General features: G+C 34.8%; 1 pseudogene; it reads right to left on the bottom strand.

The window, feature by feature from the left end:
- Positions 1-6,043: 6,043 nt before the first annotated feature.
- LOC149572851 (putative pyridoxal 5'-phosphate synthase subunit PDX1) lies at positions 6,044-11,670 on the bottom strand (annotated as a pseudogene).
- Positions 11,671-23,945: the final 12,275 nt, after the last annotated feature.

The raw sequence follows: 23,945 nt of genomic DNA, 5'->3' as shown, positions 1-23,945 counted from the left end.
ACACACTCCATTTTTTCTCCTACTCAATCCAATTTGTTTTTCCTATTTTATTAGTGCAGTTGCGACCTCATCCTTAGCATGCTTTTTCCAACAGAACAAACCCACGTCAAAAGGATTAATAAGAAAAAAAATCTTGGTTTTGCAAATACTACTAAAATTTCACCAACGCACTCCATTCTTTTCTCCTACTTAGTCCAAATTGTTTTTCCTATTTTATTAGTGCAATTGCGACCTCATCCTTAGCATGCTTTTTCTAGTAAAACAAACCCACTTCAAAAGGATTAATAAGAATAAAAAATCTTGATTTCATCATATTCAAATTTAATAAATAAATAAAATTTAAAAAAATAAAAAGTAAAATTATAAATTAAAAAGTTGAAATTTGTTAAAATTCCAATTCCAATTTTACGAATCAAACATTAAAGATATATCTTCCCACTCATCTTCCAAGTTAACCAAACAAAACAAATCTTTTTTTCAAAATCAAAATTTGAAATTCATAACTTGAGATTCAAAACCTAGTTTAGTTTCAAAACCTAGTTTTGCTAATTCTGTGAAACAAAAGGGCCTTTATTGTACTTGCTCACAAGGGTTAACCTCTTAATTGATTAATCAACAACTGACTTTATGCTCAAATTAACCCAATTAACTTCAAAGGAGCATTTAAAAAGGTTGGTCTCCCAGCTCACTTTTGTTGGGTTGCTTATTTTGTTAACTTCTATTTCTATTTGGGAAGTTAACTCAAATTAATGGAGATTCAAAACATTATAGTGGTTTACCAAAATTGCCTACATCCACTTCAAGGAGAGCAATCTTTATTATTCGATTCTCCATTTACAAATCATACAAAAATGACATGCTTTTATGAGAAATCACAAAGTATTATCCTAAATACGAAGAGCCAAAGGTCATTGAAGTGAAGACAAAGCAACTGTTGGGTTTCATATTCAACGATATCCCCTCTGAGAAGCGTTACAAGATTTTCTCCAAATTAGCCTTCTCCTCATCAAATCAGAATAAATCATTCTGATTAAAACCTTCTTACAAAGACCGCAGCTACATTCTTTAAGCAGCCTTTGTTGTACTATAGAACTTTTGTTTGGTCCATGCTTACTCCTACGGTCCTTCCAACATTAGATTTTAATCTTTAATTTCAAAAACCAAGTCTTCTACTTGCAGGAAGGTCTTTTAACCATTGGTTATGAAAGTCCTCACATACAATTGATTTAGCAAAGCCCTCCATCCAATTCAAAACAAAGTCCTTCATGTCTGCACAAAAATTACCTTAAGTGATGTTGATGTTTAAATGTGACAAATAATACACATTGCAATCCATATTGAATGTTATCACTTGCAAAGTGGGCTTTATTTTGCTTTTTTGTATCCCAAAAGTCCTTGTTGCTTAACCCTGGTAAATAATTATCCGAAGTCTCTTTGTACTGTTACTAGCACTCCCATCAACTACATCATTAACTTGTTGGTGAAGTCTTGGAAGATTAGGTATTCTGCTACCACCACTGCCGCTGCCACAATTAATTTGTTTTCTATTTTCCAGACTAGTCCCAAATTAAAAAATGGGTAAAAATGCCAAAAGAAATTCTATTTTACCTCCTATCGTTCTGACTTCAATAGGGTTAACTTATAAGGAGTAAAAGGATCTGAAGTTCCTTCAAAATTTGGAAAGAATGTTCATTGGTGATACCTAAAATTTTCTTCATGCCCAAATGTCTCTAGTTCACTAATGCTATGCTCCCAATGGACACGTACACCATGCTTTGTTGAGATGACATGTCTAGCCAATGCAAACATTTTGCTTCCTCTATCCAGAAGTTTACCATGGTTTCTGATCTATGATAATCAAAAGTTTTATTCCACTCATGTCCTATGTTTTCATCACTTCACTTGGCAAAAATCCATCCTCTTCCATTTTCATTTGATTTGCAACCCTCCAAGCTGAGCAACTTAACACCAATCAACAAAAAATTCTTGCAAAAACTGTTGCACTTTGTGTATGCAAGTCAATCCCCCAACCTCAAGGACATTTTCCATGTCTATTTAGCATCACTTTCAGTATCTTGTTTGCGGCTTCTTTCCGCTTTCCTTTGTTGAGTTTTGCAGCCTGTTCAACATCTAATACACCATTTGGCACCTAAAATTCATCAATTTCCATCCCTTCGGCAACTTCTTTACTGAGCACGACACCTTTAATTTATTGCATTTGCTTCATGAACTGAAACACATTATTTATAGAAAAAAATTAATTTCTATTAGCAAATTTGTTGTTTTTAATAGGACAATATTTAATTTTATTGATGATTTTTTCCGAATTGTATAAGAATTCTATAAAATATTCGTGAATCTTTCATTGTTGATGAAAATCATAGAGACCATGTCAAATCTATGTACTCAACTTATAAGGTAACTTAAACTTTTACAAAATTTCGGTGAATATGACCATTCTTTGAAATTTTAACCAAAAATATTTAATTTATCACATGGAAAGATTAGATTCTATTGGCCAAGTCATCACTAAAATACAAATACTTTTGTATTATTATTGGCGATGACCTAAGCATGAGACCCAAATTTTGTAAAGTGCAAGCAACATTCCAAAAGTGCAAAAACATAAGCCAAATTTGAGGTCCTCCATGAGATTAGCCAATTCACGAATATTAGCCACTAAAGTTATCCTTAAGCTAGATACAACATCTAAAATCAAATATTATGAGACAATGAAAGGTTTCGTACGTTAAGGACAACTCTCTACCACATATTGAGTACCAAATTTTTACCCGGACAATTTACCAGTGTTCCTTTTTTCACCTTCCATCTATTGGATTTGAAAGTGATTTCACGCTCTTGACAAACCAAATGCTCAGCTGAAATCAAATTTTGTTTGTGCTGGAGAACATATCTAACTTCCTTAAACAGTCAACTATTCTCATTTTTCAATTTTAATAACACGTCTCCTTCACCATAACTATGATAAGATTAATTATTACCAAGAACAAACTTGCCGAAGTCGCCAATTCGTAGGTTTTGGAAATATTACTTATACGAAGTCTCATAAAATGATGCTGTCAGATCAAGCACGCGCACATAATTTGTAGTTTCTTCGGTGGTTAGGATAAGAACACCCACATCCTCTCGGCACGCTACATTGGCTTCCTCTTTTTTCCTGATTCACGACCACCTAATATGTCCGACAATTCCTTTTGATGTTTGATGTGGCCTTACTTGTCAGGTGTGCAAATGTGTTGCTGCAGCTGTTATGGGATGCGGAGATGCAACATGTGGAAACAGAGATAGTCACACCAACTCCTTGACTGATGCAATGATTAGAAGGATTGCATTAAATAGATTTGTTGAAAAGCTAACAATACCAAAGAAATATGTGGTGCTTGTATTTCCTTGGAACCTGTAAAACATATATGAATACGCGCTGTGTATTTAGTATTTACAATACAACTTTGTTTTGCAAATGTTCTAGCGGACATTCATGTCAAGGTGAGTTGAAAAACGGAGCTTGTGGCTGTTTACCAAATGTCTCAAAGAAATGGGAAATCACAAAGAACACGGCTGAAATGTTTGCCAAAATACCACAAAAAGCTGTCACCTTGAAGAAAGGAATGAAATAACAGCAAGATATGCACAAAATCGTTCTGTTGAAGAGGCCATGAAAATTTTAATAAGTTGCAGTTAACAAATGCTATGCCAAATTCCATTGTTTTTAAAGTCTACTCCCATCTTATGCTACGATGAGAGGTTTAAGAAAGCGGGGCCATTAAGAGATTTTGTCAGAAATTAAAATTGTGAATGCTCTAGCGAACTATCGAGCAACTATTCAATGCGTCAAAGCATAGACAACCTGCAAACAGATAGATAAAATGCCTCAAAGGATATTGAAAATAAACTTCATGATGACAGGACATGTTGAAAATTGTTTTGTTCAAGAGGCGTCATAAAATTTAAATCAGATATAATTGGCAGTCTGTGCCAAACTCCACAACCTTGTGCGAACATCCTCCCCAGCCGTTCCAATATGAAAGCTTATAAAGATGTCATGGACTTTCATCAAAGCATACTGTTAAAAAGATCTTGTCAGATATTATCACCAGAAATAGTCTCGTAGACTTGCATGCAGAATGTGAATCGTTAACTACTCACATGAATTGTATCACCGAATGCCTCTGAGAAATGTAATCTCAAAGAATGAAATAAAATATTTGCTGAATGTTCACAAAATAGATTTCGCGGAAGGTCTCAATTTCTTTAAAATAAAATAAAAAATTGAATTAGAACAATCAGAGTTCGTGTAAATTAATGAATTTAACATTGAGGCATTTGATCAGCCGATAGAAATGTATATGCAAATAGTTTGCAAGTGAGAGTAAAAATAAATGCAAAACGCCAAGAGTAATGTAGTAAAATATTGATTATATATATATATATATATATATATATATATAAACTTTTTCATATTTCTATCTTACTATTTCGACATTATTCAAATTCTTAAAATCATATTCTTGTTCCAAATTATCCCTTATCTAAATAAAACATACCTACCTTCACTCTTAATTAGAATCTAATCTTAATCAAAATTTAAACTATTTAAAAATCAATAATATTAATTGATTAATAATTAATAAAAGAGATTTTTCTTTTAGAGTTAAATTCACCACTTACTATGAACTCTTGATTTACTTCAATTTTATTTTTCAATCAATAAAAAATTATAATCTAAATCTTGAAAAATTTATACACTAGCAAAGAGTTTTTTTTTAAAGCAAAAGTGGGCAGGGCCAACTCCATAAGGAAAGAACTAGCAAGAAAACTCTATATCATCATTCAAATACAATAAAAGCAAACTTGGACAAGGCCACATCCAAATGTAAGATGAGCCATACAAGAATTGGGCTGCAAACATTCCACCAACCAGCAACACAACAGAATGGACATATAGACCAAATACAAAATCACCCATGTTTTTCCCTCCTTGCCAAGTCACATATGGCGGGATATTAATTACAGCAAGTTTGTTGTCTTTCACGGTAGAATATTTGCTTGAAATGTTTTCAACATTTTAAATAATTTTCAATCAAGGAAGAGATTAACAACCACAGGATAAGATTATTTTACTTATAACAAAATAATAATCATTTGTTGCATCAAAAATTATGTGATTGAGAGCTCTTTAGAACTGTAAGTAAATTAAATAATCAAATATGATTTAATCAAATATATAAATAATATATTATAGTAGACTTTGTTTAACTTAGGAATCTACTATTATTTACAAAAATGTATTCTTAGATTTTTAGGATATGTGGAAGCAGTGAAATTTAGGATGTATTTAATTAATTATTTTTAAAATAATAAGATAAGTAATTTTTTAAAATATAGAAAATATTAGATAAGAGCATACAACACTTTGGAAAACAACCATTTAATAGTTCCAATACTTTCTTATTTCTTAGAAGAATAGGAAAAGTCAAAATCATAAAAAAAATTAATTTAAATTTGAAATACAATCAAAAAGAAAATAATAGAAACAATTCTATTATCTTCTTTTTTAAAGCAAATATTATTTTAATATAGAATCACTATTAATTTCAAATCTATAAAATGCAATCTTTAGACTGCAGCAACTACCTGAAAATGCTTAATTTGTTATACTATTCATCTGTGTTTTCTTTCCTGTACTCCACATGAACAAAATCTAAGGAGCTGTTACCTTGGTAAAGGAAAAATATGAATAGGCAATCTCAAGATATGTAGTTGTCTTCAATCCTTCTGTTTTTTTTTTTCTGGTTTAATTTGGTATCAAAATAGGGAAATTGAGAATTGAAACAAATCAATGGCATTACAAAAAAGGTCAACCAAATATGCTTTCTTTTCACGGACTCAAGAGTATTAACTAATGAAAGAATTAAAATGGCCATTAAAAATCTGCAAAAAAAAATTAAAAACATAATAAATCTAATAGTAAAACGATAGACGAGAAAAGGAAATAGCGGGAAAAGAAACCCAAACACAAATCCAACGGAATTACCAGATATGCATAATTTTGTTTGGCAGGAAATCTGCATTAAGATGTATTACCTCAAATAACCACCTCATTCTTTTTCTAGAATGGGAAGCTTAAATACAATAAAATCTGTAAACAACTTTGAATTGAAAAGAAAAATTCTAGAACCTCATATTTAGTGAGTTTCCCAAAGTCAGTTGCTCTGCACCAGCCTGGTATCGCTGATGTCAAGATCTTCCATGAAGAAATTCACCTTTGCCAAAATCTGTGTATTGTTATAGTTCAAAACAACTTGCACAAACACTCGAACCCTAGATGTCGGATTGGGAACTCCAAAAACAGAGGCATCAATAGCACCATCGCAGTCGATCTGCATCATCATGGCAACGTCAGCTAGAGTGGCAACCCTGAGTCCTGACAGATGGAGAAACCAGAATTTACAAGCGTTCGAGTTGCTTGGTCAGTCTTACAAATTCAAAAGACACTGACAAACACTTTGGAATGGAATAGAGCTCATCCTCATCAATAATTCACAGGCGCCTCACATTGCCAAGCATGACACAAACAACCTCGATGATGTCAACGTTTTAAATCCCCTCGGTCCTCACTAGAGCCACACTTTCTGCAACCCTGCTCAAATCCTCGCCCAGGTCTTTACACCCGCACACAAAAGAGCACCAGAAATTGAGCTTTTTGAAGAAATTAGTGTCATCTACAGGGCTCAGAATCTCGCTCTCATCAATGAAATCTAGGATCTGCACTTCAACAAATTGTCTAATTTGAGCAGGTGAAATAACAGGAATGCTGACGGATTTATTTGTGGTCACCGGAAATGACCGACTGCGTAGCGTAACCAAGAGTAACTTCTTGTTTATCGCCACTTGTACTGCATACCGTGATCGGGAGTAATTTCTGGTACCGTGCTTTTCAATTTGCCGGCGTGAGGAATTTAAATCTGTGGGGAGGTCTCCCCAATAAACATAGCCTATTGGCTAAATTATGATTGAACAGAAATGATATTGATTTGTTTGACCAAATACCTCAAAAAAAAGTGGATTAAATGTAATCTGTGAAAAGGTAGATCATGCGCCTTAGTTGTTTAACAGAAAGTTTTTGAAGGTGTCACCTCAAGGAATGAGATGAAATGATTACAAGGTTTGCGGAAAAAAAAAAACATGTTGAAAGAGTTCAGAAACTCAAAAGAAAACACAATTGATTGACAGGAATAAAGTCAAATATCATAGTATTTTCGAACATCCTCACAGCCCATGCTGTATATAAGAATTTTAGAATGCGGTATGGACATCCTTCAAAACATGACACATGGGGATACATCAAAGCGTAGGGGATGAAAGATATTTCAGGATGTAGAATTGCAACTTACCACACATACATGTATGAAAAATGTGAATGCACAGATGAAACACCTAAAATTGTTTGATAGAATGACTCAAAGAGATGCATCTCATGAACTGTATGTAGGAATGAAGAGGGGCAACAAAAAGACACGCATTACCTTATATTAATCAAAATAAAGCATTACATCGATTGATATCTGACTGAGCTTCAGCTCTTACATTCTATAACACTAATACAACATTTGTACATTCAACTTACAAACTGCTCTTCGTAGCTCTGCGGAGCTGAACCCTCTGCTGGGAGAGTACATTAAAAAAAAGCTTCAAACATTATAAAGACTCTATGGAGGAAACTGTGTGAACATAAAATAATGTCTTTCAGAATGTCCATAAAGTGTGTCATATTGCAGATGTGACAGCGGACAGAAAAGATGAAATCCATTCGATTCCAATGAAGATCTGCTTCAATGTTATCTTTAATGCTGAGAGATTGCTTGCAAATGGGAGAATATGGTGTTGACAGGAAATAGTGACAAGTATTAATGTGCATACAGATGATGTGCAGTTGGGTGGTTGAGATTACAACTCCAACACTCCCCCTGGATCTCAACTACCAATTCAAAAAATCTTTTACTTCTTTCATTTATACATCACGATGATTTCTTCACTTCTTTCACTTCTCTTCAAATTCTAGAGAGCGAATGTAGGAAATCCAATAATTCTGTTAGGATGCTTGAGCCATGAGCTCTGCCCTTTTTGATTACCAGTTTTATCAACACCTCCCATTGAGGCAAGCTGTGGATGCCCAGGGATCCTAATGGGCTCTGCTGGCCTCAAAGACAGACAGAATGCTGTGGCATTCAACCATGATACTTCTTAATCATTTGACAATATCACATAACTTTAGACATTTGGTATTCTTGTAAAGTATTTTCTATCTCTTTTATGAACTCATCATTCCTACTTTCTTAGTTTGCATACTTTAGAATGGCCCTTAATAGGTGCTTCTCTTCCACAAATGTATTTGTTCTCTCTCAATATAGACACCAATGCAGCATCCTCATAATTTATACACTACAGGACTAACCTCAAAATGTTCAATAGTGACAACACACAAAACAATATGTCATCCTCCAAGTGTTGCAGATAACTGCTTCTCTTTGATCAAAACAATTCTCAGACTTAACAAACTGCTACTGGCTTTTCGAAGACTACAATCTTCTCATTTTTATGAATTTATTTCAGACTCTTTAAGACTGCGATCTTATTTTCTTAATAGCTAGGTCTTTTGACAACCTTAACAAAAACTATAAGACTTTTAAATAAGCAGTGTAAATATTTTAACCAACAGCATTCTTATATGGTGCAGGAGCACCTAGACAAGCATCAGAACCCTTGGACAAACATGGAGACAAAAGAGACACCAGGAGATCACAAGGAGTCAATTATGACTCGTTAAAGCCTATAATGGCTTTTGAATGCTATAATTTCAATGTATTGGCAAATTGTCCAAATGGTCCCAAAAGGACCATTGGACCTATAAAGATAGGAAATTGGGATTATGGGTGGAATGGGACTAAAGACCCTCAAAATGATGTAAAAATGCTTAATGGGATCAAGATCTCATAGGACTAAGAGTTAATTAGGAGTTGAAATAAACATGTTTGCAAATTCAAATTTAAATAATAATGGCTAGTTATAAGTTTGGGTGGGAATCATAGTTTAAGGCTTGTTTAAGGTTTCTAATCATGAAAACCAATTAGAATTGGCTGGGGGAATTGTAATCCACTGTTATAAAGCCTGTGGAAGGCCTAAATAAAGTACCTTGAAGCCAGGGGAATAACTTGTGAGTAGACTGTGGTGAATTCAGCTAAATACAGACAAACAATTTTCTACAAATACCTTGTATATGCATTGGTCCTTGAAATTCATTAAGTGGAGTCAATATATTCTGATGACTTGCGAGTAGATCTTCATTTATTTAAATTTTGTGTATTATCTGAACAAAGTCCGTAGGCAGTTGAATAACTTGGTGCTGACAGAGTTCAGGAATTTGCATAATTAATAACAGTTTACTGATATTTTCGTGATTTTAGTAGTCATGACTCATTCCATAGATGTGACCTCTGATTACCGTGGAATGATCCTCCCTAATGCCACTAACATTGGATGTGCAGAAAATTGATGTATATTTGGTGATCACCGTGAATAAGTGCTGATGAGGATATGAAAGTGCTGATAGAAGTATAGCAGTGAGCATTTTGTCTTAATGAGATCATTGTTTTATGTTTGAAACTGTTAGAACATGTCCTGGAGTTTCTATTAGAACTTTGTTTGAGTTTGAGAAACTTTGGGAAGTGGGAGATTGAGAAAGCCCTAGTTGATTGGGGTATTGGTAAGGGTCTGAATCCAAATTTGGGGCTTTTGCATTTGTTGAAGGTATCGACTCAAATTGATCACAAAATCCATTGATTGGGGATGTTTAAAGATTCTGTTTAAGCTTATAGAGTTTGGAGACAAGTTTATCACACTTGCTTTGGAAAAGTGGCCTAATTGAGGCCTTAAAACAGTCAAATTTGCTATTTGAAGGGGTTTGGTCCAAAGCATCATGAGATAATTTGATATGCTGTAAATTTACAAAAGGGTATCTGGAAGTGAAGTGTTTTTGTGGAGTCATTTGGGACTTTTGAGAGAGAACTTGGGATTTCTGTCTCTGGAGACCTAATAGGAATTAAGCTTGTGAAACAGATCAGTTTGGGATTTGGTGAACAGAGAGTTATTGAAACTTTGCAAGGAGTTGGAATAGGTTGGGATAAATTGTTAGAAGACATTTGAGCCTTTTTCAGTCATTGGGAAATTTGGGAACCTTGATCTGCCATTTGAAGCCTCAGGTGCCATTGAATCACTTAGCACAAACATCAAGTTTCGGCATTTCATCAAACATTTGACCTTGAGTCTCATTCCACCTACCTTCCTCTACATCATTATAGCAGTACTAAGTACAGCTATGTTAGCGAACTTTCAGGTGACACCTAACTTCCTTGACTATTTCTCTGCTCTACAAATAATTCGCTGGAAACTTCCTTCTTTGGAACATTGTTATTTTCTTGGCCCCTCCTTTTTATCTAAATCAGCCTTTCTCCCTAGTGACAATTCTCTTTTTGACAGTATAAAGATTTTTTCAAATTAATGAACAAAAACTTTTATCACCAAACAATAATTACCTCTTCAAATCGCCTGAAACCACATAAACCATAAGTCACGAACTGGTTCACAAAGGCACTGACCAACTTGTAGTTGTCTTTATAAACTCCTCGCACTTAACATATGCTGCTTTATCTCTCACACAATGACTTTTCTTAGCTACCTCTATCTTCTATGGCAGCTATCTGGCCATGAGTGGTGACTTCAGAGTGACTCTGAATATGAAACAACCCTTGTCTTTCAACAATTTCTACCTACCTTCAACTGCTGCGGCAGGTTCTCTTGGCACTTGGTGCATTCCTTATTTGGTACCGCACCTGCGAATTTAGCCATAAACTTGTCCATAAATTACTGATTCTCCTTATCTCTTTGGTGACCTCTCATTTATCCTCTACATTTCTGCTTTCCTTTGAGCTTCTTGGATTTACTTTACTTTGACATAGAGAATACCATTCTTTCTTAATTTTCATAGTTACCAACTCCTTCACAGCATCTAGGATTTGATATGCTGCACCTTCTTTAGCCTTTCTTCAGGCTTTTCCTTTCCATGTCTTCAACTATCATCCAGATTCCAAACTGTAGCCTTGACTTGGTTCACTGCCAGTCTTCTTACTGACTGAAACCTCAACTCTGCCCCGATCCCCTTACTCTCCACAACCTTCATGCTTGAAACGTCACATCCACTGACTCAACTGCTGCTTTGTAACCTTCAGACCCCTCAGAACTACAATTCCATTTGTCTTCTGAAATGGGTAATGACTTAACTTCTCAAATCAATAGCTGAGACCTCTTCCACACTTGACGACAATATTTTGAACTAAGAAAGCAATCTCACAACATTAACTGGAACAGAAAATTATAACAATCTCCTTCACCCTTATTTATGGCTTCATTGACTGCCTAGTTCACTTCTCCAAATATTAGAAAATCCTCAAAACCAAGCGGACTTCATACAAGCTTATGAACGATTCTCCAAGCTTCCATTGTTAGTTCAATCACCATTGCTTTTGGTAATGGCTGCACTAAATCCTTCACATTTTCCTCAGACGGCTTCATTGATAACTGTATTTGACCCATTACAGAAAGCTCTATTCTTTCAGTGATTAAACTTAGCTTCATACTGCATTATTCCCTTCTCTTTTGCATTCTCTTTCATAGGATTCTTTAGCAGCTTCTGTATCTTCCAACGACTGTGCACATTGCACTCTTGGGCCACTACTAGAACACTCTCTTCAAGCAATGATCTTTTCTCCTTTTTTCCCACTTCAGTATGAACAAATTGTTTCCCAAATGCTAGGCTTTCGACCACCTTCTGTTGCAGCACCTTCACAGTGATAAGCCACAGAGCCAACACCAAAAATGAATCCACAAAAGAACAGCGATCTTTCTTCTTCATGGTCGCTGCAAGCACCAATCTCAAACCCTCACAAATCTTTGGACTAATTTTATGTCTTCAACTCTCAGCAAATCTTAGTCGACTTCTACAAATACACCTTCATCTTGAAAGTTTTCCAACATGGCTCTCTGATGAAAGCCGTCAATACTTTCTACACTGATTTCTCTTTGACGGGCTTTTTGGTCTTTGAGCACATTCCATGGCCTTCAGAACTTTGCAAATTCCCGATGCTCAACTGGACTCCCTACTTTAACTGGTGAAACAACAATTTCTCCTTTTCTTCTCGTGGCAACAAACTCTCGGCTCTGATACCACTTGTATGAATGAAGAGGGGCAGCAAAAAAGACACAACCTTATATTAATCAAAATAAAACAGTACATCGATTGATATCTGACTGAGCTTCAACTCTTACATTCTATAACACCATTACAACATTTCTACATTCAACTTACAAAGTTCTCTTCACGGCTCCGCAGAGCTGAACCCTCTGCTGGGAGATTACATGAAATATACAAATTAAAACATTACTTATACACTATGGAGGAGACTATGTGAACATAAAATAGTGTCTTTCAGAATGGCTATAAAGTGTGTCAAATTGCAGATGTGACAGTGGACAGTAAAGATGAAATCCATTCGAATTCAATGAAGATCTGTTTCAATCTTTACTGTTAAATGCTGAGAGATTTGCTTGTGAATGGAGGATAGAGAGGATATGGTGTTGACAGGAAACAGTGACAAGTATTAATGTGCATACTGATGATGTGCAGTTGGGTGATTGAGATTACAACTCCAACACTGTAATGCAAGCTGAACACAGAACATGGATTTATTATAAAGGATTGCAAAACATTCATCTAACTGTGTTTGGAAAGTGTGAAAGATGAAAGACATAAGATTCATCATTTCTATCTCATAATGTGCTCACATTTGGAACAAACGACGTTATGCACTTAATAGGAAAGCATGCGAATTTCTTCTTTAATGCTCCATGATTGGAGCTATAGGAATGAAGTGGGCATGTTAAAAGACAATCTGAATTTTCTTGTGAGGAAACCATGTTAAGATTATGCAGATACATTACTAGCTAATATGACAATCCATGATCCGCTCAATATGCAATGTAGTATACTAAAGAAAAATGTCACTTCAAAGTCTAATTGACAAGACAGTGTATCTTTGATTTTTGCACTGTTATACCTGAGAGGGAGGTATTACTAGTTGTGTTGTTTCTTACATCATTATAACAGTATTAAATTCAAGATTGTCAATAAAGAAGGATTCATCGCTTGAAATGGAATTAAGATTAAAACTGAAGCAAGCAATAAATAGATCCAAAGAATCTTCCTGTCAAGACTGGATTGACTATCACAACCCTATTTGAGCCATTGGGATAATCTCTTATGTGTGGACAAGGGAATTTGTTTTCTGAGAATTCCTTTAGATGTGACAGTGTCATGTCCCTGTTTTAAAATATAATTAATGCTAATTAGATAATACAATATTATTAAGTAAATAATGATAATTAAATCATATAATTAAAAAAAATATTAAAATACTAAAATAAGAAATAATAATATAACATATTACTATTATAATATAAATAATAATAACATATAAAATCTATTTTAAATTATTTAAATGAGAATAAGATTACAATGAATGAATAAGTAAATAAAATTAACTATAAGACAGAATACTATAGGAACTATGTGACCTTCATAAATAAGATTTAATAATAAATGATAATAAACGTAAAATAAATAGAAAAGGATAGGTTGTAGAGCTTGAAGAGCTCCGGTGTTGGGGTTAGGGTTTCTGGTGTTGAACGAGGCTTGAAGGTGGGTTTTCATGGCAATGGCGGGACAAATCTGACTGTGAAGAACCATGGATTGGATGATTGCAAGCAAAATGACGGATGTGAATATTTAAGGTCGTGCATGAAAAAGTCAGGCTTCAAGTTTAAATGGAGACTTCTCTACAAAAGATGGGAGGCAGCAAGGAAGAGGGGGGTCGTGATCAAAGATTCATGCATTGAGGAGTGTGACGGGATCATTTGATGCGCATGAAAGAAGGCGTGATCAATGCGAGGTTTCCCGGCCAAAAGATTGGAGAGATGGGGTCGCAGCAAAAGTACGACCCTTAGATCCCCAGGACTGGCAAGGGATGAATCGTTACACAAGTCCAAATGAAGATGGGCTCGTCAAAGGATGGGGAAGCGAGTGTTTGGGAATGCGATGCAAGCGGTTTAAGGCATTGTTATGCAAATGGACAATGTCCCCTACAAAATGGTGATGCCGTCTAAGATCCAAATAAACATGCATGACAGTAGGCTAGGGTTTTCTTTGTGCCCATCATCAAAGAGTATAACAGTAGATGTAGATGTTGAAGCTGAGAATGAGATAGCTCATAATCTTGTTGTTTTTCTAAGTTGGGTGTAATAGGCCATTTTTGTGGTTTTTGGCCAAGTTTACAGGGCCTTCATCTGTGGATTTCATACAACTGGGAACCCATATTGGATGGGCATGTCCAAATTTACCCTATGGTGAAAGAGTTTTTTGTTGTTGTATTTGACAATGTTCAGGATAGAAACAGGGTTTTTTGTGAGCATTTTTGGAGATAGGAGGATAAGTTTTCCCTGATGTTGAAACCTTGGCATCCAGAGTTTGTCAAGCAATAGAGAAATTTGATAGAATGCCACTTTGGGTACAACTTCCTAATTTGCCCCTTCATCTCTTGTTTGATTCTCTTCTTGAAGCCATTGGCAATTCTTTAGGTGATTTTCTGATGATTGATAAAAGTTCTTCGAATTTGTTACACTCTACATTTGCATGTATTCTGGTTTAAATGGATGTTTTTAATGGCTTTCTAGCAGAAATTTCAATCAAGACCTCGAAGGGTTGTTGGGTTCAAGCGGTAGATTATGAAGAGATTCCCTTCAAATGCAGGAGGTGTTTTCAAATAGGGCATGTAGCTGCAGAGTGTAATAAGGAGAGCTACATTTGCATCTACATGGTGGAAAGATGCATGTACTCAACACTATACAGTTGAGAAGAAAGTTGAGAAACAAAGAAGTTTCTCTGAGGTTGTTGTTGAAGATATGCTATAAGCATTTGAGGCACCCTCAATGATTGATTGTAATATCCCCACTTTGAATTGAATTTAATAAACATCATTAAATAAAATAATAATAAGAAGTAGCAAATAAATAAACTAATTCAATTGATATAATGTAATATTATATCAATTGATATAATAATAATATGAAAATAATATAATATAACTAATTATATTGATCATACAATATAGATGAATATGTTATCATTATAAAAGATAAACAACTAAAAATAATATATTATTATATTGAATATGAACAATAAACAAGGATAATAATAAATATTGTAATAAAAATAATAATAATATATTGCAGTCCATGAGGGAATATCAACTACAGTCAAATATATGGCTAGATACAATAGTCAAGAAAATAGAAGTATGATTTATATCTATAGTGGGTAAAAGTGGATTGTGAGAACAATCACTAGTGATGAGTCTCTAGAATCTATCAACCATTATCATGAGATTAGGGACTGTCAACATAAGACATCATAGTAGTAGCTATGATATTCGACTTTTATTAGAATAGTTCTTAATCGCATACCCTCAGCTATAGCAAAAGGATGTGAGTGACCCAACACTAATATAATTAATGCCATATGTTTGAACAGAGGTCCAAAGGGGCAAAGAGACATTGCTTATAATAATAAAATAAGGTATGAATAGCCATGCTTAGTGTAGTTAACAATAAAGGAAATTATGAATAAACACAACACAGGTCCCTTGGGACGTGCCTAATCATTCTAGACCCAAGATATTAAGACGCAATCCCAATCCTCAAATGGGCATGGAAGAACAAATAAGGATGTAATATATTTCTCATCGAGAAAAGGAAGAAAATGAGGACAAGTGTAGACAAGTATATCCGAACTAGTAAACTATGAAGGAAGAAATATACAAAGGCATATTCTTGGGGAGTATTCCAGATGGCAATCACTAATAATCAACATGGAATATGAATGATTCATATGCAAACATGTCAGAGTAATCTTGAATGGATATAACTCAAAATTGGAGTGATTGATAAATCATACAGAGTAGAGAATGGGGAACCACTATATCGAACAAGAAGACAACAATACCAACCACCAACGTAACACAAGGAGGCAATATTGAACAAGATACCTATGGATCACATACCGCATATAACACAACAATGTATTCTTAGCACTGCAACAAAAGGGGAAGAGAGAAGGGAATCCCAATTGCTATTACGTGCAAACCAAATGGAAGTCTAGAATGGATGGCCATTTAGTATTTTTTATCAAATAATATATTTCTTTGCTCAACATATAGTGAAATCGTAGATTGGTGAATATTGTGGTGATTAAAACTACACTGATAGACATTTAATAAAATACTAAACATTATCATACATAATAATTCTTATGATCCACAGCAAAAGAATAGTCTCAGTGAATAATAGAAGTTACAACAAAGACATACACTCAAACATTCTAAATGATAATTACAATTATGATCCACTCAACATTTCAAACACAGTCAACTAGATTATCAATACAAATCATCCAATCAACACTTTTTTTAATATCAAGGTGAGCAGGATAGAGGCAATGTGAGAATAAGGACCGATTCTATATTCAGACTAATTTGAAATACAGAATTCTCAGTTAGTGCAGAGTAGTGGAATTATTATTGAAAATTGATTCAAGGTTTGGAGAGACATGTAAGCCGAGCCTCAACCTCTAAAATGGGTCAATCGTATCTGATCTTCCCTCTTGATATGCTATATAGTTATTACGTTTATCAAGGACTATATATAGGACAAATTATACAACCAGTTAAGACATAAAGATTATTAACAACATACAAAAGGCAGCAATAAAATGGAGATCATTGACGATGGTCAAATAGATCACAAGCATCTTGCAAAGTGCTTGAAGGATTCCTATCGAATGGAAGATATTGATAATCAATGAAAAAAATTGCCAAAGTTAAGAATAAACAAATATAAATTTCTAAATAGACAACACTAAAATTAGGCACCAATGATGAAATGGGTATCATTTCATAATGTTCTAAAGAGAAATATCCAATAAAGAAAATATTCACCAATGGAAAAGGAAAGGCTTCACCTTTAGACACATCATTATAAAGAGATAAATTAGAAATAGAAATTAGACAAAAGTTTATTATATTTCAAATAAGAGAGAACGTACCCAAAATATGGACATCATTTGGAAGCAACAATCTCATCTTGAGAGAGATCAATATCATGTTCATATGCATACAAAAAAAATTCATTATCAAACTTAAGTTACAACCATCTCGGGTTATTCTTTAAGTCATTATTCATTTCAAATGTGCCCTTGCTAGATAGTGGGCAATTGAATAGATATAATTCATTTCATGTAGGAGGGATCATTCCCTCTTCAAGGAAGCTAAAGCACCAGATGGAAGAGAGAAATGTAGGTTAATTGGATAACAAGTGAAGATTAATTTGGAACAGATGGATGATGTGGAGAATGGTGAGGTTCCAATGGAGAAGAATGGTGGGATTGAATCTGGAACGAATTGATTGCTTTGGTAGTCACATGCTGGGAGACTTGAAGAAGGATGATAGGTGGTCAAAAAGGATAGGGGCCCAAAGGAATTGGGAATGGTTCTATGATCTCATACTAAAGGGGGGTGATTGTTTAATAGAATTCTTTAATTTGTGGGGGGATTTACTGATGTACTATTCTGTTCTTTGTTCCTGAATTGTTGTTAGGGATGGTGGAACCCTTGTTTTTGAAGACCACAAAAATGCTAAGGGGAAGGGGTGAGTCAATATTTTAGGATTTTTAATTCTAAAAACAATTTAACAAAAAGTAGAAAAGACAAGGACACACAATAATAACCCGTGGAAAACCTTTTGGGTAAAAACCACGGTGTCACTAATCTTCAACAAACAAGTGGGATACAACCTAGTACACCAAGGCTTCAACCTTCACAAGAAATAACAAGGTCCAACCAATCCGAGAGCTACAACTCTCACGAAATTAAAGGCTTCAACCTAAAGATTCAACTTACAACTTCACAAAGAAAATGCAACTAGTTAGTAGTCCTGACTTGACTACCTAGCTAAGAGCAGAGTTACAACAAATATTCGACTGTGTAGCAAACATCATCCTTAAGGATCTCAGCTTCAAGGCTTTATCAAAGATTCAAAATAGCAGCACATTTGTCATTTCTCATTGCTGTTGTGACTTACTAACCTCTTATTGATATCATCCTTAGTCTTACTCTTTCACAATCTTTTCACCCATAAAATCTAGAGAAATGCATTTTGTAAGAGTTGGAAGTAATTTAAGGCTCAATGTCTTCACCAAATACATATCAGTCCTATCCTGCATAGAATTCAAAAATAAAGAACTACTCTATGTCATGTCGACCAAAAGAAAAAAAGCTTTGTGCCACTAATTGAAAACTGTTATAATATTTGCCTCTGTTCAAGACAAAACTCAAACAACTAGACCATTCACTTACTATATTCATCCCCTTTTTTTGAATCACAATACTATTTTGACACCCATCATAACCGTAGACAACCTTTTTTCGTCGTTGTGTATCTAGTCACTATTTTTTTTAAGCAAAACCTCTTCCTTTTGACATGTCCACCACAAATGAGGTTAACATTTCTACAAGAGGAATCGTTCATTTTTTGCACAACAAAACCAGATGCTCATTTTAGAACAGTCCCCACCTATACCTCTTTCCACCTTTTTATGGTGATAGCACAGAGATTTTAGGATAAAAACGAATAGTTCTAAAAAGTCATTTAGTATATCTCAGAGAGGAGTGTTAGAGAATAAACACTAAAATAGATTTATGCCTGCCAAAAAGTTCCACCCATTATCTTATTTGCATTCCAGACATCCCAGACTGACAACGTTTCTGCAAAGACAAATACTCCTTTTCATGACCAATTTCGAAAACTATCATAATGAATGTGGAAAAAATATATTTACTTCATATCTCGAGTTGTAAGCAGTCATTTGGTTATATGCAACTCTACCATTATGTATTTGGTGAAAATGGTAATCCAAGTCTTGATATTCTTGGCATTACAAAATATTTGTCATGACTCTAAAGGAGTCTCCGAAAGAAATGCTCAGGAAGACAAGTTATCACATTTTTTTAAAACCACTGTGAAGCCATTGTGAAGTAACACCACAATAAAAGTGCCGACAGATACTTGAGAAACTAAGAAGATACACTGGGGCCACTTACACTAGCACGTGGACACCTCAATATAGAACAGACATGGCAAAGTATGTGCAAGTTTATTTAGTTGTAAACACACCACTTGGCACAAATTGAACTCAAAAGAAGACAACAAACTCACAGAAATGAAAAATATCGGACTTATGCCAATTCATGTGCAGCAAGTACCCAGACCACTCAAGCGGCTCAAACAAGTCAAGAGCCTTAAACTGGTTAAGTTGGTCAAGCACCTCAAACAACTGAAACACCTCAATCAAATTCTCTACTATATAACAAACCGTTTTTTATCAATGACGAAAACATTCAACAATCTCCCCCTTTCACATTGATGGCAGCCAATTGCTGAACCAAAACATAGAACTCCCCCCGAAAACATACTCCCCCTCTAACATCGATGACCATGAGACTAAAACCAAAATTTATAGGTGAAGAAGATATAGCAATGAAGCTCTCCCTCTATATATATGACATCTAATGAGGTAGTAGAATACGGAGCTTGCTTCGAAGATACTCAAAGCGATCCCAAGGCAAAGGTTTTGTAAAAATGTCAATCACCTGTTCCTTTGAAGAAACATATTCCAGCTTGACAATATTGTTAGCAACTTGCTCCTTTAAATAATGATATTTGATAGGAATGTGTTTAGTGTGGAAGTGCATGATTGGGTTCTTAGAGATATCAATAGAACTCATATTATCATAATATATGTGTATAGGATCATCAAAGTGAATCTTACAATCAACCAAAGTGTTCTTCATCCAGACTACTTGAGCACAACGTGAAATTGTTGCAATGTATTCAGCTTCAACTATAGATAATGAGGTGCAAGAATGTTTCTTGTTGAGCCAAGAGACCAAACAACCACATAAATAGAAAGCATAGCCACTTGTTCTCTTCTTATCATACATGGAGCCACCCCAATTTGCATCTGTATAAGTTGTTAGACAAAAATCAAAACATTTTGGAAACCATAGACCATAATCAGCAGTCCCTTTCAGATATTTAAAGATCCTTTTAACCGCTGAAACAAGTGTTTTCTTGGGTGATGCTTGAAAGCATGCAACATAACCAACAATCTGCATAATATCTGATCTAGTAGCTGTAACAAACAACAAACTTCCTACCATTGACCTATAAAAGGTTTGATCAGCAATGGGAGACACATCATCCTTACTTAGCTTGCATCTGGTTTCCATAGGAGTGCTAACCCGATTGCAATCTTCCATTTTAAATCTTTTAAGCAACCCTCTAACATATTTAGCTTGTGAAATGAAAATACCTTCAACTGATTGACTAATTTGCAGCCCAAGGAAGTAAGACAAACTCACCCATCATAGACATTTCGAATTCACTATTCATGCAATCAGCAAACTTCTTGTTCATTTTAGAGTTGTGACTGTCAAAAATTATATCATCAACATATACGACTATGAGGATGTTGTGACCTTCATTTTTGACATACAAGTTGTTGTCCATGTATCCTTTCTTGAAACCTTGTTCTAGATAGTTGTCCAACTTGTCATACCAAGCTCTAGGAGCTTCTTTGAGACCATAAAGTGCTTTCTTCAGCTTGCTTTCATAATCCAAATTATATGTTAGCACAAAACCTTCGGTTGCTCAACATAAACTTCCTCATTCAAGTCACCATTTAGGAATGCAGATTTGACATCCATTTGAAACACTTTAAAACCTTTGAAACAAGGATAAGCTAGAAACATTCTAATGGCTTCTACTCTTGCTATAGGTGCAAAAGTCTCATATAAAACAACACCCTCAACTTGTGAGTACCCTTTGCAAACCAAACATGCCTTATTCCTTATAAATTTATCTTCTTCATTTACCTTATTGTGAAACACCCATTCTGTCCCACTTGCCTTCTTGTTCTTGGATCTAGGCACAAGCTCCCAAGTGTTGCTTTTGTGAATTTTCTCTACTTCTTTCATAGGTGCAATCCAATTTTCATGCTTGGCTGCCTCTTCATAACATTTTGGCTCATAAAAAGACATTAATGAAAAATCATCACCCTCAAAGTAATTAACATCCTTTCTAGTAGCCCTTGTTCTCCTTTTAGTTATTACTCGATCCAAGGGATGATTCTTTTGAACAAACTTAGGAGTTAAAAAGAAGAATCACCAATGTTGCCCTGTGTGTCATGCTCAGAATGCCCATATAAGGCTTCAGCTTCATCGAGCGAAGAAACTTCAGTTCCATTTTGTGATTGTGACTTTGCCTTGGTATTTGCTTCACCTTTGCTAGTTGCTCCAGCTTGTGTGGGTGGAGAAGATGTAGGTACAACAGTGTTGGTTTGAACCTTTTCTTCATCTATGTTGTCCACAATCTCATTAGACTTGTTAGTAAACTCGTGAATTTTAACATTTGCACTTTCAGCCAGCTTATGAAACCTCTTGTTATAGCATTTAAAAGCTTTAGTTTTAGAAGAATTACCAAGAAACTTTCCTTCATCAACCCTAGAATCAAATTTACCCAAGCTATCTTCATCCCTTCTAATATAACATGGGCTGCCCTAGAATTTAGAATACTTGACTCTAGCTGGTTTACCTTTCCAAAGTTCATATGGAGTCTTGTTAAACTTGGACCTCAACAAAGTCCTATTTTGAATGTACACAATTGTATGGACAACTTCTCTCCAAAACGTATTGCTTAACTTCCTTTCATTCATCAAACAACATGTCATTTCTTGGACTATTCTATTCTTCCTTTCCACAACGCCATTTTGTTGTGGTGTTCTATGTTGAGAATAAAGGATCTCTAATAGATAAACAATTACAAATATTTGTATATAAATTCTGAATCAAATAAGCAGAATGAATGTACTTATCTTTCACTGTGTTTGCAGCAAGGTTCTTAAATTCTTCCTTCTTCAGCAATGATTACTTTACTGGATCACTATAAGACAAATGATGTAAATAATAATAGCAATGATATTCAATAATGTTGATCTGATTTTGCAGGTACTTGGATGCTTGTTATTGATGCTTTCACTGCAGTCGGATGAGCACACGTATATATATAAAAGAAAGAGACATGACTCCGAAGAGTCATGTCTCTACGTGGCCTAAAGGCTACGTAGGAACATGCCTCTTTGGAGGCATGTTTGGTTAGCAAGTAACAATTTCAACAATAGTTTGTAAACTGCCCGATAACAACGCAATATTAAAACAAAGCCAAGGCACGGGTGTTAAATATTCGACACAGGTAAAGTAACCTTGACTCGGGTGATATGAATAGCACCAATTGTGAGCAATATAAAACCCGATAATAGCATCAGTCAATGGAAATATGAAACCCAACAATGGCATCAATCGCGGGTAATATGAAACCCAATAAGGCAACAATATCTGATACAAGTAATATGAAACACGACCAATTAAGTTGGTCAATCATCATGCACATTTTCTATTAATATTATATATGCATAACAGAGATATATGCATACATATATGTACGCATAAATCAGTATGGATATATGTACGTATACATATGTCTTTGTGATGCATATCAGACAGTGATGGCATTATATCTCATTAATGTATGACAAATATCAGTGACAGAATACAAATGCTTATATCTCTGAAATGTATTTGCAAATGATAACATCATAGAAGATTCAAGTTTTGCTTGTCCTGACACTAAACATCAACACTCCCTCTTTAGCTAGGGAGAAGTTAGAAAAACATTAGTTAGAGTCATCTAATAAACATTACTGCATGAGCAATAAATGATCTCTACTTGCACTTAAGTAATGTCTAGAGAAGGCCAAGAATAATCTCTACTTGCACTTAAGCAATGTCTAGAGAGGCCCAAAATAATCTCTACTTGCACTTAAGCAATGTATAGAGAAGCCCAAAAATAATCTCTACTTGCACTTAAGCAATGTCTAAAGAAGCCCAAAAATAATCTATTATTTACAAGATTGTCACCTTGTAAATAATTTTTATATAACTGAATATGTCCATGAAAGATCGTCACCTTTCATTACATATAAAATAATATTAAGTAACCAGTGAAACAGAACAACTCTTTTATTTCAAAAAAATTCCATTACAAATAATCATACCAAGTCTTTCCCTGAAGTATTTTAGTTTCATTTTGGCAAGAGGTTTGGTAAGGATATCAGTCGTTTGATCATTTGTACATATATATATTCCAATTGAATGACTCGATTAACCATATCTCTAATGTAATGAAATAGAATTTTAATGTGTTTAGAGCGATTGTGAAACACAGGGTTAGAAGAAAGCTTGATACAACTTTGATTATCACAATAAATCATGGTGGGCTTCAAAGGTCTTTTGAAGAGATTTGAGAGCAACTTTCGGAGCCATACTGCTTCTCTGGCACATAAGGAAGATGCAATGTACTCGGCTTCGGTAGAACTCAAGGCCACAGAAGTTTGTTTCCAACTAGTCCAAGAAATCATACTGGATCCAAGACTGAAAGAGTATCCTGAAGTGCTCTTGCGCTCAATAGAACTTCCAGCCCAATCAAAATCTGACTATCCAGTTAGCTCAAGATTGACTTTGTCATATTTGATTCCCATTCCAATAGTACCCTTCAGATACCGCATTATGTATTTAGCTACCTGCAAATGT

The sequence above is a fragment of the Cupressus sempervirens genome, chromosome 2 (assembly GCF_028749045.1).
Source record: "Cupressus sempervirens isolate cs-2001-9-10 chromosome 2, ASM2874904v1, whole genome shotgun sequence".
Taxonomy (NCBI): Eukaryota; Viridiplantae; Streptophyta; class Pinopsida; order Cupressales; family Cupressaceae; genus Cupressus; species Cupressus sempervirens.
The sequence above is the reverse complement of the archived record's forward strand: the minus strand, read 5'-3'. Positions and strand labels throughout refer to the sequence as shown.